Consider the following 5992-nt stretch of genomic DNA (forward strand, 5'->3'; position numbering starts at 1 on the left):
GTAGTCTTTGGGCAAGCTGTTAGGACTCAGTGATTCCTCTTTCATTTTGAGCTTTGAAAATAGGGACTGTTTGTAGTGAAAATAAACAACTATTTGAGAAATAATGATAAAATTTCATTGCTACAAGTATGAAGTGCTGATAATCTAAAAGGGGAGCTGAACCATCAAGTTTCCGCCAACATACATGGTTTTGAACAGTCATACATTCTAAGTAGGATAAATGAGTTGGGAAGAAAAGAACCATCAGTACATAACATTTAAAACAGAAGGCTTCACATTATTGTAAATACTTCTCTGAAAAGACAAGGTATATGATTTTTCAAAAATCACAAATTTGAAGCAGGACTTGGTGATTTGAATTATAGCCTGGGACTGGCAACTTATGCCCCTCCTTTGCTTCAAAAAAAGTGTAAGAAAGAGTGATGAGATCAACATTCACCATGCTTGAATCTTCAGCAAATTCAGGATCAGTGTAGAAAAAAAACCGGCATATCTACTTCCTCTTGTGGATTAAGCCTTTGTTCTTCAAAGCAGAAGCACTGTATTTTATTGAAATACTGTCCAGCTTCAAATGGTACAAAATTGTACGTAGAAATTCCGATTGCTGGTTTGTCAGTGGGGTTCTTAGTTCTATGAAACGCCAGAGCTGTCTCTCCCGGCACTACATATATTTCTGTTTGCTGATGTCTAAAGTTCCACTGGAGACTTGCATGCACATCTGCATTAAACGTGACTTTAATGATGCGATCCTTAACAGGTACCATGTTTTAAATCTGGTCTAATGCATGACCTGCTACGGCTGATCGTCCAAGTCCAGTAGTCTGGCAATAGAGCCAGTAAAGGAGCACGGCAGCACAGGACGCCCCCGGCATGTCCACGCCGCTGCGACCACATAGGTGAGGACTGTTTTTTTCCATCGCTGCCAATTCTCCTCCTGCGAGCGCGTGTAGGGGTTAGTGCTCTTCAGCCGCCGAGGCGGCTGCACCGCTGCGCTCGGGCGCCTTGCTGTCCCGAGCTGCCTCAGCCCCTTCTAGTAACCCGCTGTCCCACTCCTCCACGGCCTGAGACACGGGCTCTACCCTCTCTGCAGCCCTGGTTGGGTTCCCAAGGTGCTTCCAAGGTCACCTGCAGACAATGGTGCACCTCCAAGCAAGATGCCAGAGCCCTCCCATGACGCCCGGAAAGAACTCCCCCTGTTAGGAGCCTATATTTTTAAGATATGTTTTAGGTTTACAATAAAACTGACAGGAGAGTACAGAGATTTCCATATATGCCCAGCTCCCATACATGCATAGCTTTACCCATTATCAACATCATTCATCAGAGTGTTATATGAAAAAAAAACAACCAACCACAATGACATATCGTAATCACCCAAAGTCCTTAGTTTACATTAGGACATTCTTGTTGTTGTGCCTTCATTGGGTTTAGACAAATGTTTAGAGACATGGATGCATCATTATAATATCATACAGAGTATTTTTACTACCTTAAAATTCTATGCTCTACCTACTCATCTATGTTGCCCACTATTCCTGGTGACCACTGATTTTTCCATTGTCTCTATAGTTTTGTCTTGTCTAGAATGTCATAGCGTTAGGATCCTACAGTATTTAACCTTCTCAGATTGACTTCTTTCACTTAATAATGTGCATTTAAGTTTCTTCTTTGTCTTTTCATGGCTTGATGCTCATTTCTTTTTAGCATTAAGTAATATTCCATAATCTGGATGTACCAGGGTTTATCTATCCATTCACCTACTGAAGGACATCTTGCTTGCTTCTAAATTTTGGCATTTATGAATAAAGCAGCTATAAACATCTGCATGCAAGTTTTTGTGTGGATATAAGTTTTCAGCTCCTTTGGAACACAACTGCTGGATCATATAGTAAAAGTATGTTTGGTTTTGTGAGAAAAGGTCAAATTGTCTTCTGAAGTGGCTATACCATTTTGAATTCCCACCAGCAATGTATGATTTTTTTTGCTTCACATCCTTACCAGCATTTGGCATTATCAGTATTCTGGATTTGCCATTTTAATAGATGTGTACCTGATGGTGTGATACTCATCTAGAGCCAGACATTCTGGAGTGCAAAGTCAAGTGGGCCTTAGGAAGTATCACTATGAACAAAGCTAGTGGAAGTGATGGAATTCCAGGTAAGCTATTTCAAATCCTAAAAGATGATGTTGTGAAAGTGCTGCACTCAACATGTCAGCAAATCTAGAAAACTCAGCAGTGGCCACAGGATTGAAAAAGGTCAGTTTTCATCCCAATCCCAAAAAGAGGCAATGCCAAAGAATGCTCAAACTACCATACAGTTGTACTCACATGCTCGCAAAGTAATGCTCAAAATTCTCCAAGCCAGGCTTCAACAGAACATGAACTGAGAACTTCCAGATGTTCAAACTGGATTTAGAAAAGATTTGAACGAGAGATCAAATTGCCAAAGAATGAAGTCAGGAGAAGAAGGGGATTACAGAAGATGAGATGGTTGGATGGCATCATTGACTCAATGGACATGAGTTTGAGCAAGCTCTGGGAGTTGATGCTGGACAGGGAAGCCTGGCACGTTGTAGTCCATGGGGTAGCAAAGAGTCGGACATGACTGAGAGACTGAACTGAACTGAAGCGGTATCTCATTTTTGTTTTAATTTGCATTTTCCTGTTGCCATATGATGAGGAGCATCTTTTCATATGGAATTCTTTTTCATAACACAATTTTAGGTGTTGTTAAGTAGACTTTTTATAGTTTTCAGCTCTAAATAATTTGAATATTTTATTTATAATGTTTGTGGACTGGAGTTCCATGTAAACTATAGCACTGTGTAAGTAGACATTAAATTCATTTTTAACATGTAAGCAGATCACTGGTTGAGCTAAAATAAAAACAGACAATTTGCAGTTATTGTACTGAATTTGCAGCAACATGGTCTCTCTCATGTGACTATGATTGGTACGTAAGACTGAGTTCCTGCCAGAGAAGAAACAGCACAGATGCTGACTGATGACCTTTGGAAGTGGCTTTGAATTTGAGAGTTTATTTCTACCAAGATTTCTACATGTCTTTAGGAATGGATAAAGGGAGAAGTGCAGTGAACAGAATAGAGAGTAAATTTCTTACATTGCCAGTGTCCTCAGCTTATTATTAGTGGTGCTATTTCTACTATTTCTAAATGACTTCAGATTGTAAGAAGAATAATTGGGTTTAGCTACCTGGCAGTTATGGCCTTCCCTGGTGGCTCAGAGGTTAAAGCTTCTGCCTGGAATGCGGGAGACCCGGGTTCAATTCCTGGGTCAGGAAGATCCCCTGGAGAAGGAAATGGCAACCCACTCCAGTCCTCTTCCCTGGAGAATCCCATGGAGGGAGGAGCCTGGTAGGCTACAGTCCATGGGGTCACAAAGAGTTGGACATGGCTGAGCGACTTCACTTCACTTCACTTCACCTGGCACTTTGGCCACCTGGTTTGAAGAACTGACTCATTTGAAAAGACCCTGATGCTGGGAAAGACTGACGGTGGGAGGAGAAGGGGACGACAGAGGAGGAAATGATTAGATGGCATCACCCACCCAATGGATATAAGTTTGAGGAAACTCTGGGAGCTGGTGATGGACAGGGAGGCCTGGCTTGCTGCAGTCCATGGGGTCACAAAGAGTCGGACACAACTGAGCGACTGAACTGAATTGAACTTTGTACTAAAAGGTTGTTCATTCTAGGAAACCTGAACACCATAGTATCTGGGACCGAAGAGAGGAGTATAATAAGCTCTCATGACCTAGAATGTGAGCTGGAATTAGCAGAGGGACATTAGTTGTGGTGTGACCTACTTCATTGACATAGAGAAGCCAAAACATCACTTCAGTGAGGACATGCAGCTAATCTTACATTATCCAGGCTATTTAAAGAAAACAGAGCTACACATAACCCAGTCAGGGTGAAGAATGTCCACAAAGCCATCTTCCTATTTTATCCAAAATTCTTTGGTAGGGCACATTGTGGAGACATTTTGATGAGTTCTAGTACATGAAAATGGTAAGGAGTGAAACTTGCACTCTTTGAAAAGCAAGTCCAGGATGTTCATTTAGCTAACTGAACCATTATGAGCTGGAACATGCTTTATAATCTGGTTTAAAAAGCAATATGCCCTTTGTCATAAGCAGGGGATAAAAAGTAACACAATTGGTTATCATTTCATACCCATCATATTGAAAATCATACAACAAACTGTAATTTTTCAGTATTTAAAATGTTACTAGAGATATGGAAAAATAAGGGTCCTTGCAAATCGCTTATGGCACTGTATTTGGTACAACAAGACTGAAGAATAACTTTCAGTATGTGCTAAAATTGCTGCATATCCTACTCCTTGTTATTTTTAATGTGAGGTGTAGACCCTCATAGAAATAGTTTTCAAACTTTTATGGCCTCAGGATACCTTTAAACTATAAAACATTATTTGAAGATCTCTAAGAATTATGCTTTTGTAGAATATATGTATATATATACATACATACATTCATAGAGAATGTATACTCTATTCCTATAGAAATTTAAAAGTTTAATTCTCAAAATTGGGAAAAGTTTATTCATCAGTATATTTTTAAATAGCATAATAAATTCATTACATATTAAAATAACATTTAATGAAAAATTATTTTTAAAACAGAAATTAGTGGAAAGAGTGGCATTGCTTGTGTCTCTTTATCTGGCTTAATAGAACACAGATTTATATTATGCCTATGTTCAAGCTGATTCAGTATGTTGTTTGGTTGAATAGGAAGGAACATTTGAATAACCTTTTTATGTAATTATGGATATTCTTTATGCTATACCAGAACTTAATAAATATTACTTTTAAAATGTTTACTCGCAATGCGGATTCTGTAGCCATGTCAATAAACAGTTTGTACTCTTACACTAAGATATATTAATCTCTCTTATACTTTAAACAGGTCTCATAACTGCAAAAAATTTTATTTTACTACCCACTGGATATTTGGGAAATAATGATTCAGTGAATTCACTTATGAGAATGAAAAAGGCAAAGGATTCTTTAGCAGTATTGTAAAAATACATTTGACCTCACATGTACTCCCAGGGCCTTCAGACTAAACTTTGAGAACTAAAGATTCAGAATAACTCTTGAAGATATGCATAAGAGATAATAATTTTGTGGTTAATTTCAGTTTAAAACATATTGGGGAAAATAAGAGGCATCTGTTCTTTAGAATTGAAAAATAAATTAATGGCACAGTTAAATGGAATGAACTAGAGATAAATCTATCCTCATAAAGAAATTTCAAATATGTAATGTTCAGTGGAAAAATTATTTGGTACAAAATAATGAATGTAAAATTAAAGAACACACAAGAAAATGTTGCATACTTGGAATGGATATGTAAGCACAGAGTAATATATAAAAACATAGTTGAAAAAAGTACCAACACCAGATTAGGTGAGAACTGAGCCTGTGCGCTGCAGTCCATGGGGTCGCTAAGAGTCGGACACGACTGAGCGGCTTGTCTTTTACTTTTCACTTTCATGCACTGGAGAAGGAAATGGCAACCCACTCCAGTGTTCTTGCCTGGAGAATCCCAGGGATGGGGGAGCCTGGTGGGCTGCCGTCTCTGGGGTCGCACAGAGTCGGACACGACTGAAGCGACTTAGCAGCAGCAGCAGCAGCAGAGCTCCTTAAAAACCTCAGAGAAGCTATCAGATCAGAATCAACAGATACAAATAACAGAAAATGTCTAATGCGTTCCTCTAAAGAAATTAATTAAAAGTTTGCATTTAGAGCAGAAGATCTGTATCTGCCTCTACTTTTCAGCTATTGAGCTGAACTGTGTTGTATAATCTGTAATAAAACCTTGATGTTAAGTTCTAAACAAAAGAAAACATTTATCTTAATATTCCAAGTGTGATTTGGAGCTCTAGGAAAAGCCTATCAGTGTCTAAATTAATTCTAAATAATGATGAGAGTTTGGGGTGATAGG

The 5992-nt window shown here is 38.7% G+C and overlaps 1 pseudogene; it reads right to left on the minus strand.

Moving 5' to 3' along the window:
* Window positions 320-1172, minus strand: LOC102186436 (annotated as a pseudogene).

Source organism: Capra hircus, chromosome 20 (genome assembly GCF_001704415.2).
Source record: "Capra hircus breed San Clemente chromosome 20, ASM170441v1, whole genome shotgun sequence".
NCBI classification, from domain to species: Eukaryota; Metazoa; Chordata; class Mammalia; order Artiodactyla; family Bovidae; genus Capra; species Capra hircus.